At 41.2% G+C, this 12,740-nt stretch overlaps 1 protein-coding gene across 1 annotated transcript in view; it reads right to left on the bottom strand.

Annotated features, from left to right (window-relative positions):
- sema3d (sema domain, immunoglobulin domain (Ig), short basic domain, secreted, (semaphorin) 3D) overlaps positions 1 to 10,212 on the bottom strand; it is a 66,816-nt gene extending 56,604 nt beyond the window's left edge. The window contains exon 1 of the mRNA XM_020480811.2: positions 9,892 to 10,212. The gene's annotated coding sequence lies outside the window, so the exon portion shown is untranslated. The remainder of the gene's footprint in view (positions 1 to 9,891) is intronic.
- Positions 10,213 to 12,740: the final 2,528 nt, after the last annotated feature.

Genomic DNA, 12,740 nt, shown 5'->3' with positions numbered 1-12,740 from the left:
CATAAAGACGTTCATACACACAGTATGATGTAAGGAAAAAGTTTGATTTGGTATATCAAGAATTCATAGAATACACTGGAAACAATGTAGCGCAGTTTGGAGAGACGTTTCATAGAGACAGGCTGTGTGTTGAAACAGGTCATGGATGTCTGCGTGTCTTGGCATGAGGTGAAACGTTCTAATCCCTTGTCTCTCGGTTCAACACCTTAACTGAATGGAGAGAGACTGAACATCCATTGAATGCATGGTGTGTGTATGTGAGAGAGGAGAAAGAGGGAGCGAAACAAGGAAAGACCACCCTTGATAAAGCATTAGCTACCACTGAGGTACCCAGTAAGTAATCACATCTCTCCATCTATCAAGGACAAAGTGAATTAGACCTCCTATTACACACACACACACACACACACACAATTCCCTGAACAAGGGCACAGACTTGGCGTAATAACAGAGCTAATTGGTTTTAGCTCTCAGGACTTGAGCTGTTTTTCTTGGCAACAGTCAATCATGTTTCTTTGTGCTGTTTAAGAAAGCATGTTGCTAGCTCCCATGTGGTTCTACTAGGCTAAATACATGACTGACACTATGGTATGTTGAAAGAATACACAACATAAAATATACTAACAGCATTTAAATGTTCTCTATTAGCTATGACTCAAATGACTGTATAAAACACAGTTAAGGGAGAAACCTAATAAAAGGCCCTAAAACAACAGTGTAACTTTAAGCAGGATTTCTCACAGTCAGTGTTGGTGCTGTTTTGTTCACAGTGTTGGTATGTTGTTTCCTCATTCATAAAAAGCCTCCATTGACTTACACTAACAGAACTGTGACGTGATGTCTGTGTAATATTGTTCACAAATGGTCCACTAATGTTTATTTTCAATTATTTCCACTAATATCATTGCCACCTCCTCTACTGTTTCACTCACCTCTTCTCACTCCTGAAGCAAGACCTCCCTGTTCTACTGTATGGGAACTGTTGTGTTTCACACACACATTTACACACACACACCACACACCGACACAGACACAGACCCAGACCCAGACCCAGACCCAGACGCACACACACACACACACACACACACACACACACACACACACACACACACACACACACACACACACACACACACACACACACACACACCACACACACAGAGAGAGAGAGAACTACTTGGGTTATAGTGAAAGGGGTGAAATGGGTTTCATTGCACAACCTAAAGGCCACAGTAAACAAATACTCTGATATCCTCTGCATTTACCATCCCTACGGGACTCAACATTAGTCATAATATCAATATAATAACTATATAGCACATTCTAGTATGATGTGAAAGTGCTTTAGCAGTCTGTATTGCATCATATCTGTTCAGCTGCACTCTGAAGTTTGAATGTGGGTTATCCACCATGACAGAAAGTCAACATCGGAACCAACGAGAGCCTGCTTTGAGATGTTATCGCTGTTATAGCTTTCGATCATAACAGCAGCATATGCTTATCTCTATATAATTACACGAAAAACTAACATTAATTAAGCATAAGTTATTAACTGATTAACCGTTATGATTGCTATAGAGGCCCCTGACATACTCCCATACATGCTAACGTGAGAATCCATCTAATCTGAGATGATTAGATGAATAGTGATGGAACACATTTTACAGGTTTAAATAGCTATCATACATCATCCAGAAGAACGCTTTAATCCATGCCAAAAAGTAAAGGAAGGTAAGGAGGTAAAGAAACCCAACACCCACTCCATTCTTAGTAGTGTACAGTGACTATTTGATCCTGTGCCTGAGGAAAGGCTGTAGTTCCTGTGCTAATGTGCCTCCTAATAAATCCTATACATCATCCTGACAAAGCTCTTTGGTCAGATCCAATGACCTATAACAGCTTTAGGGGAATGTTCAGTATAACGGGACTTGGTTAGGGGACATTTCAACGGTGACTCTTTTTTGGAGACCATTTATCATGCAAACATCAGATAAAAAATAGCTCCAATCCACAAACTAACTTCCTCCGAAAACCTTAATGCATTCAATCAATACAGGGTGAGGTTCCAAAGGGATGATATTACAACAGAATTCCTTCAGTTTAGCTTTTATAGGAAAACCTACTCAGGGCTGGAAACCAGAGGGAAAGTATCAGGTCCCGGCCCTGTGGTCCTTGTGCTCTCTGGCAGAGGTGAGACTGTTATATGATGACAGAGCTGTTATCTGTAGCCCAGTGCTGTAGCGGTAAGACAATACTACAGTCTATGATAATAGACATGTGGTGTTGTTATTAGAGGCTCATTTCATGTTTACTGTAGCGATTTAATCTTCCGTTATGCCTAAATGTGAGAGCCCTCAGGTCAGTGCAGAAAATCGTGTGTGTGTGTGTGTGTGTGTGTGTGTGTGTCTAATCCTACGCACCTGAGAGAGGGTTAGGCCGACTGACTGTAACAGGACAGGTAAACCTAAACACTAAACATCCTGAGAGCTACACTGATAGGATTAATAGCCTGTGACTGAAAGGACTGACAGGTCTGAGTGCTGCATTTACATCAGCCCAATGGCCTGAGGATACAGCAATACTTCTTCAACACTCATTACACTTACTCCTGCTAGGGGATGGGCAACTCCCATCCTGGACAGCTAAAGGGTGTTTCAGGCTTTTGTAGGACATTATTAGCTGAATGGTGATAAGCAGGTCATGGACCTGAGGGAACTGACTTTCTGCCATATTGCTTTCTGTGAAGGGGAGTGAATAAGGGGAAATAGAAGTAGACATAACCATATACAAGAACTGCAAAGCTGCTGGGTTTTTCATGCTCAACAGTTTCCCATGTGTATCAAGAATACCCAAAGAACATCCAGCTAACTTCACATAACTGTGAGAACCATTGGAGTCAACATGAGCCACTTCGACAGCTTGCAGTCCATGCCCTGACAAATATAGGCTGTTCTGGGGGTAAAAGGGAGTGCAACACAATATTAGGAAGGTGTTCCTAATGTTTTGAACACTCAGTGTATAAAGAGAGATAAAGAGGACAGACAGGAAGGAATGATAGCCAGCAGGGCTGTTCTGTGCCACTTGGATGCTGTAGACTCTGAGCACACACACACTCATTTTCATTCATGCATGCACACACACACACACACACACACACACACACACACACACACACACACACACACACACACACACGACAGAAGACTGACTCAGAAATAATAGAACAGTTCATAACATTTTATATTATAATAATTCCAGGTCACCATTGATACAAGTCAGTATTCAACATAAATCCATGTTGGTCCTGTGGGGCTCAGTTGGTAGAGCATGGTGCTTGCAATGCCAGGGTTGTGTTTTGATTCCCATGGTGGACCAGCACAGAAATCAAACATGAAAAATGTATGCACTCACTACTGTAAGTCACTCTAGGTAAAAGCGTCTACTAAAATGTAAAGTAAAATATAATGTCTGAGGAAGTCGGGAGGTAATGTGGAAAGCAGCCACTAGGGGCAAGGGTGAGCGCTGTTACCTTCAAGTTGCTAGGGCAATGCGCAGAAGCATCTGGCCTCTAAGCAGTGGCGGTCCTAGCTTGTACGGCTCCCTGAGCGAACCCCCCTTCAGCGCACAACACAAATAAATAATCACAACATTTAAAAATATATCAATATAAAAATACATACAAAAATAAGACTCATAAATATCAAAAAGAAGTAACAAATAGAAACAAATTGTAGTATATAAATACAAATAAAAAATTTGAATATAATTATTACACTATTACCCTATTGCTAACAAAATGCACACAAATAAAACTAGATTGCACAAATCCTATATCACACAAATGCCCAAATAGAATAACACACTTATAAAGACGCGATTCTGATTATTACACTATTGCACTTCAAAACACAAAAACACAAACTAAATTGCATAACTAATTGCATTACTAATTGCATTAGAACTGTACAAAGTTAGAGGTGCGCTATTTGATAGATTCCCCCGCTCCCCCAACCTTGGTCTTCCAGTGGAGAGATCTGAGGTCAACCTACCCCAGCCGCCCTCCCCATCTCGTACTTCTGAGTGACCTACTTCTGAGACCTTCCAGGCAATTTCCTTCCTAGCTCACAAACTAGAATCAGGTCCACCACTCCGACAGGGTTAATTGACCCACAGTCCCACACAGTGACATGATATCATTGACGTGACGGGCAAATGAGCGATAGAAAACCAATCGTGCAAATACAGTGGGACAAAAAAGTATTTAGTCAGCCACCAATTGTGCAAGTTCTCCCACTTAAAAAGATGAGAGAGGCCTGTAATTTCCATCATAGGTACACTTCAACTATGACAGACAAAATGAGAAAAAAAATCCAGAAAATCACATTGTAGGATTTTTTATTTATTTATTTGCAAATGATGGTGGAAAATAAGTATTTGGCCAATAACAAAAGTTTATCTCAAAACTTTGTTATATACCCTTTGTTGGCAATGACAGAGGTCAAATGTTTTCTGTAAGTCTTCACAAGATTTTCACACACCTTTGCTGGTATTTTGGCCCATTCCTCCATGCAGATCTCCTCTAGAGGAGTGATGTTTTGGGGCTGTTGCTGGGCAACACGGACTTTCAACTCCCTCGAAAGATTTTCAGTAACACACTACGCCGCCAGGGACTCAAATCCTGCAGTGCCAGACGTGTCCCCCTGCTTAAGCCAGTACATGTCCAGGCCCGTCTGAAGTTTGCTAGAGGGCATTTGGATGATCCAGGAGAAGATTGGGAGAATGTCATATGGTCAGATGAAACCAAAATATAACTTTTTGGTAAAAACTCAACTCGTCGTGTTTGGAGGACAAAGAATGCTGAGTTGCATCCAAAGAACACCATACCTACTGTGAAGCATGGGGTTGGAAACATCATGATTTGGGGCGGTTTTTCTGCAAAGGGACCAGGACGACTGATCCGTGTAAAGGAAAGAATGGGGCCATGTATCATGAGATTTTGAGTGAAAACCTCCTTCCATCAGCAAGGGCATTGAAGATGAAACGTGGCTGGGTCTTTCAGCATGACAATGATCCCAAACACACCGCCAGGGCAACGAAGGAGTGGCTTCGTAAGAAGCATTTCAAGGTCCTGGAGTGGCCTAGCCAGTCTCCAGATCTCAACCCCATAGAAAATAGGGAGTTGAAAGTCCGTGTTGCCCAGCAACAGCCCCAAAACATCACTGCTCTAGAGGAGATCTGCATGGAGGAATTGGCCAAAATACCAGCAACAGTGTGTGAAAACCTCGTGAAGACTTACAGAAAACGTTTGACCTCTGTCATTGCCAACAAAGGGTATATAACAAACTATTGAGATAAACTTTGTTATTGACCAAATACTTATTTTCCACCATAATTTGCAAATAAATTCATTAAAAATCCTACAATGTGATTTTTTGGGATTTTTTTTCTAATTTTGTCTGTCATAGTTGAAGTGTACCTATGATGACAATTACAGGCCTCTCTCATCTTTTTAAGTGGGACAACTTGCACATTTGGTGGCTGACTAAATACTTTTTTGCCCCACTATCACCATTCTGAATATTTTTTATTTGTGGTTGTTCTTTCTTTATATTTTTCATTTTATTTTATTTTATTGTATTTTTGTTGTTATTGTTGTTTCTTTGTTTTGTTTTTGTGCGGGCATGCCATGCCTCCCCCGCAAGATGCCACCCTGGGCGGCTGCCCATGTCGCCCCCGGCAAGATGCCACCCTGGGCGGCTGCCCATGTCGCCCCCGGCAAGATGCCACCCTGGGCGGCTGCCCATGCCGCCCCCGGCAAGATGCCACCCTGGGCGGCTGCCCATGCTGCCCCCGGCAAGATGCCACCCTGGGCGGCTGCCCATGTCGCCCCCGGCAAGATGCCACCCTGGGCGGCTGCCCATGTTGCCCCCGGCAAGATGACACCCTGGGCGGCTGCCCATGTCGCCCCCGGCAAGATGCCACCCTGGGCGGCTGCCCATGTCGCCCCCGGCAAGATGCCACCCTGGGCGGCTGCCCATGCCGCCCTCGGCAAGATGCCACCCTGGGCAGCTGCCCATGTCGTCTATGCCTAAATCAGCCACTGTGTAACGACTCTCCTCTTCTTCTGACGAGGAGTAAGAGAGGTCAGACCAATGTGCTGCGTGGTAAATTTCCATTTTAATACATAAAACTGAACATTATAAAAATACAAAATAACAAAGTGAAAGAACAAACGAAAATCGAAACAGTCCCGTATGGTACAAACACAGACACAGGAAATATTCACCCACAACTCAAAAGTGAAACCAGGCTACCTAAGTATGGTTCTCAATCAGGGACAACGATTGACAGCTGCCTCTGATTGAGAACCATACCAGGCCAAACACAGAAATCCCAAAACATAGAAAAAGGAACATAGACAACCCACCCAACTCACACCCTGACCATACTAAAACAAAAACATAACAACAGAACTAAGGTCAGAACGTGACACATTGCTTCTAAGCAGTGGCGGTGCCAAAGGTTGTATGTTCGAATCCAGAAATAGAAAGTTGTTTTTGAGATTTTAGTTTTAAGCCTATGCGCAACCTTAACCCTTACCTTAACCATTCGAAGTTATCCCTAACCATAAACATGTGGAGTTAATGCCTAAACCTAACCTTAAACACTTTGAAATGTGACGCTTGGGAAACATAGATGAGCATCTAATTCTGTTGTGAGCCTGTGAACGCTAGTTGAATAATTCATAGTGAAAGTCAGTTTCCTTGGTTATGTGTGTTAGTCTTTTGTGTTTGGTAACAGTTTGAATAATATGGCAGGCACACACACAACACACATACACATAAACCATCTCATCTAAGGTACCCCTCTCTGTTTGCATAAAGGAATATAAAAGCATAACCAAATAAGGACATGCTATTACCACCAGTCAGAAAACTTCCAACTGCAGAGGTGATTCTAGGTATTTAACCTCCTGACAAAAAACTAAATACTCTAACACAAAACATAACAGATTACAGTTCCGTTTGCTCAACATTCCAAAATCCTGATATGCTATTGATAAAATGTCTGTGCAGATTCTATAATTATTACACAAACATGCACGCACCCGCACACCTTCCACCCCTGGCCAGGAGAGTTCTGAGAGAGTGGGAATGCTTTCAGCCCAGTCCAGGAAAACGTTCAGCCATAAAACCCATGACGCTGTCACACAGCTCAGGAATGGTGCTGAGGGCCATTCTAAACACAGCAGAATATTGATGCGTACTGGAGCCTGTCCAGCACTGCTGGATATACTGTAGCATTGATATTTCATTTCAGAAAAGCAGGTGTGAAATGGCCTCTTCATTGCTATCAATTTTACCTCTTCTAAAAGCTAAATATTTTCAAACACAAATGTCTGTATCAGAATCAACCTCCTGTCCTTTTGTTGTACCCTGTCCCTGCCACTGTGTGTCTGTGCTTGCGTGTTGTATGTCTATGCCTGTGCATACACTTATCAGTCTTAAACATGTCTGACAAGGCATAGTCAGTGAGGCAATGATTGGCTGATGTTTAAAGAGTCCAATCACAGGAGGTTTTTCTCTGTTGTCTTTCTGAGGCGAAACGGCAGAAAATTTGCCAGCATTTATTTATCTACGTCTCCTCTGACTGACACTACTGGACTACTGCCAGGCAGAGGAGAGCAATCACCATCCTCATACCTCTATTTCTCTTTCTCTATTTCTCTTTCTCTCTTTCTCTCAATCTTTCTGCCTCTGTCTTTCTCTCTTGATCTTTCTCTCTCTGTCTCTTTCTCTCTCTCTCTCTCTCTCTCTCTCTCTCTCCCTCTTTCTCTCTTGATCTCTCTCACTTTCTCTTTATCTTTCTGTCACTGTCTCTTTCTTTCTTGATCTTTCTCTCCTCTCTCTCTTTCTCTCTCTCTTTCTCCCTGTTTATCTCTCCCCCTCTTTCCTTCATTCTCTCTCTTTATTGCTCTCTCTCTCTGCCTACCCTGTGTCCTGGTAGGGTCTGTAGAGCTGAAGTACAGCTATATAGCTGGGAGCAGGCTGGCCTGGGATGGCTAGAATAATGAGGTAGCAGGTTATGACTGTGTCTTTATCCTGCCCTGCCTGTTACACTGACCACAGGGTGTCAGAGAGTTTCCAAACAGCCACTGTGTGTGTGTGTGTGTGTGTGTGTGTGTGTGTGTGTGTGTGTGTGTGTGTGTGTGTGTGTGTGTGTGTGTGTGTGTGTGTGTGTGTGTGTGTGTGTGTGTGTGTGTGTGTGCGTGCGTGTAACATTATGAAGACTTTTACCAAACACACACATACGTAACCAAAGAAAAACAATGAATCATTATACTTATAAAATGTTATGAACTATTATATTATTCCATTCTCAATCTTCTGCCATGCTTCCTCCTCTAAGCAAAAACTTCAGCTCTACTTCAGATTTTGACAGAAGGGTATTAAGACACTGAGTCAACATAGTGACCAGACAGTACCACACCCACCCACACACACACACAAACACACAGACCAGACAGACACACCAAACCTCAGAACACAGACTATTAGCACTGAGGTGAGAGAAAAAGTGTGTAGCGAGGAGGATAGTTTACTACTGTCAGAAGACTGTCAGAATGTCCTCATACCAAACTCCTCTTAAACATTCTGCCTACGACTCTCTGAAATACTCCACATACCCCAGGGGGCTAAATATGTTCATCGACATTGTATGCAGTATTTATGGTCTGGGAGAGATAAAGACAACACTATATCATAAAGAGAAATATGTATACCATATGAGGCGTATCCAATGTTCAACTCCTGGTAGCCTAGTTTTAGGAGAACTATCCAGCTGTTCTATTCCTAGCTAGATTCTACAAATCAAATTCTAGAAGCTTTGTAGAATTTGGAACACACCACTAGCTTTGGAACACACCACTTGTTAGTAAACCAATCTAAACAATGTCAATAAACTGTTTGTGTGCTTTTCTTGTAGGCCTACTGTTTTGTGAGAAATAGTTAGAGGTGCTCTAGCCTGGAAACCCGATGTTGAATTGCAATGAATTCTATGTAGGGCAGAAATTAGCTTTTGAATCAGGAAAGTTTCCTCTCATGACCTCTAAATGCCAGAATGTGGAATTAAATGATATGTTCATTTACTTTACAGGTTGTCAGTGTGGTTGGTCTGTTTGTCGGTAGGAATGTGTGTCAGTATATCCACAGGAAAGTATAATTACATATTTTCAAAGTGATTGTAGTGCATTCAGATTCCTATCACCTGAAGCATGTGCAGATCCATGTAAACATGCTTAAGACCTAGGCAAGTATGTATGCGTCACCTGCATGTCTTTTCATCTTGTGTGCATGCTTCAGGAAAATACATCTGAATGCATTACCCAGCGCTTTGAAAAGTTGATGTAATTATGCTTTCCTGTGGATATATTGTCTCACTTTCCCACTGCCAAAAGGACCAACCGCACAGACACCCTGTAAAGTACTGAACGTTTAAATATGATTTGATTCAACATTCTGGATTGTAGAGGTCGTGAGAGAAAACGCTCCTGTCTGTTCGTGTTTCTAGACAAGAAGTGCTTTAGCTGTGCCATTAGTCATAATTCAATATGCAGCAGTTAAGAGCTGTTGGCAAACTGATGAGACTATGAAGACATCAAAACATTCTGCTTACAAAACAAAATGGCCTAAAATACCAACACCCAATGAAATATGTACCTAACAACACGTGCATTTTGCTATTCATCGTAAACTTTTCTAACCAGATTAATTATCTGCATTATGCATGGGCAAGTTCTACACGAATTTTCACATACATGAAGCGATGACTTATTTGTTAATCGAGCCTAATAAATTAAATTAAATAATCCATAATTCTTTATCAATTTACCTGTTCTCAACGTTGTGTTGTCTCTCCTGGAGCGGGATTCCTCCCGTGCGTAATGATGACAGGAGCAGACGAGCCGGGAGCGCTGTTAAGAACTCACACACAACTCAGCAACAACTTTCTCTCTCCTTTCATTGACGCGCACTGCTCTCTCCAAACAATAAAACAGTCAAAGGGCTAGCTGGGTTATATCACAGCAGCAATAAAAGTCGCACAAACTAAATTGCCCCGATATTTCCCCGCCCTTCCTTTTTATTAAACTCCGAGCGGTTTGACGCACGCTCGGTAGTCTCCGCTACAGCGATGAACTCTCTGTGCACTCCAATTGCGCATGCTGGATGGATAGAGGGATGAGTTGGATGTGCTGCGTTTTGCCTCAAAGGAGGTGGGGATGGCAAACCCACACCCAATAAAAAAAATGCTTACGTTATAGATAACAATATAACATCTGCTGTATAACCTCCAAAACACATTGATTTGAATATATTTAAACTAGGGCTCTATTCAATCAAATCCGATTTAGCCAACATACAGATAACGGTTGTTTTGGCAGTGTTGGAGGTGGAACTGTGTTAGAGCTGTCAAATCCACAAGTAGCTCCTGGCATTATCCTAAAGTTGACATTGCCACTGGCTGCATGAAGACGAATTAAGAGAAATCCAATGCAGCCTTGTTCAGACACATGAATGTGAGATGTATTCTACACCTGATTAGACTGAAAGAAATCCTAATTATTTCGTTAAATTATTTTTTAATTTGGAGCATCATTATTAGCCTAAACTTTCTCATTCAGAACTTCTAACGCCTGTGGAATGGGTGTGGCTTCACCGATTTGACAGCTCCAATGCAATTACACCTCTGACACAACTGACATTTTCAGATATGTGGGTGTCAGCTATCATTCTTTAACTTTTAATCTGACTGAATCTAGGCCCCACTGTTTTAAACCTACACTCAAACAAATGCTGGGTTAAAAGCAGCCCATCTCTGGGTAAATAGTGTACAGAACCAACCAGGACTTTGAGGTAACTGAGTAAATGTAAATCTGTATCCCTCCATTTAGTATGATACAGTATGTTAATTCGCATGGATGTCCATTGTGATATGTTACGCATTACAATTCATATGATATGCTACGAATTGCAATTTGTACAATATGTTATGAATTTGCAATACATATGATATGTTAGGAATTCCAATTTGTTGCGGCTAACATTAGCTATGTGGATAGCGCTAATGTAACCTATGTGGCTAATGTTAGCTAGGCTAGGGATTAGGGGTTAAGGATAGGGTTAGGAGTTAGGTTAAAGGGTTAAAAGAAGGCAAATACACTTTTGTAGCTTTAATGAGACTTACAAAATAGTATGATTTACTCAAGTGCCTATGCATATCCCAATGTTGGGAGAGTTACCACTTTGTTATAATATTTCAATAATAATATTACTACTTCCTGATAGTTATTTTGGCCAGGTGTGAGAGTAAATGTCATTCCTGTTCATGTTAAGTTTGTACACTGCAAAGTTCACTTTTCATTCAATATTTTTGCACATTATATATGGGACTCATTTCAGGAAACTAGGCGTATGTCGAGCATCACTACTTCACAGGAGAGGCATTTGAATGTCATTTTATATTTATTTATCAAAATGCGTTTTTTGGGATGAAATTCCTTCGGGAACGTGAACTTGCATGTTAATAACAAACCTGTATGCCGTCTGTAAATATTAATACAATTGTTAAATTATGAGCCTAGTTGGTTTAGTGACAAAAAAAAGCCAGGAGCCTTCACGCTAGCCATGATTGGCTGAGATGATGGATGAGTTCGGATTGGGCTGCCATGTAGCAGGATTCTGTCTATAACATAGACTCTCTGTGTGTGTACGTAATCCTTTCTAACGCAGATTCAGATTCAGGTCAGAAAGTTATTTCCATTGCAAGTTAGGGTACTGTTAGCTAGCTAGCTAATGCTAGCTGGCAGTCTCGTTAGCTAACGTTACATGTATGATCTGTGTAGTAATATTATTCGTATCTCAGAGCCATTTGCATTGCTAGTTATAGCATAATGTTAGCTAGCTAATATTGAACCTAGTTGATGGTTAGCTTTAGCTAGCTGAAGATTCATGCATGGTAGTACCATTATGAGCTGGGATTATGGTTCATTGTTTAGCTACCTAGCTAGCTAGATGTCTAAACAAAAGACTCCACTATGCAAGTAACCATTTCACTGTACTGTTTACACCTTCTGTATCCTGTGCATATGACATATAAACATTGATTTTATTTTATATTTGTGTTTATTAGAGACAGTAATGTGAAGAACAACATGACCTGCAACAAAGTCAAATTAGGATATAACGTTAGGCCAACGAGACAGCGTCCAAGTTCTACAATTCTCCGGTAAAATGCCATGCTTTTTCGTCACACTCACAACCGTAAGCTATTACTGTAATTAGCTTGCCAATAACTTGTAAACAATGATCTTGTTGTGAGTTTTTTTCCCTGTAATAATGAATACAAATTAGCTAAAGTTAAGACGTTGTCAGATATATGATATGGTCATTATTTGAACTGGCTAGCCCGCTAACTTAACGTTAGCAAGCTAGCTAACAAGTTAGAAATGAATAAAAAATATTGTTGAGAATGTTGCTTTTAGTTCCCTGGTTTGCTAGATTTAAATATACACAGATGTAAAAATATACACAGGTGTTAAAATACTACACCAGTTATGCTATTTTGGACCACCAGGCTGCTGATGTCATGCAGTCTGTCATTTTTGAGTATGTACTTTTTCATAAGGACAATGACGAGTTTGATGTCAGACAACAATAGAATGTTCATGATGTCACTGCTGC

The sequence above is a fragment of the Oncorhynchus kisutch genome, linkage group LG4 (genome assembly GCF_002021735.2).
Source record: "Oncorhynchus kisutch isolate 150728-3 linkage group LG4, Okis_V2, whole genome shotgun sequence".
Lineage (NCBI taxonomy): Eukaryota > Metazoa > Chordata > Actinopteri > Salmoniformes > Salmonidae > Oncorhynchus > Oncorhynchus kisutch.
Note: the sequence above shows the minus strand (reverse complement) of the source record. Positions and strands in the feature narration are given on the sequence as shown.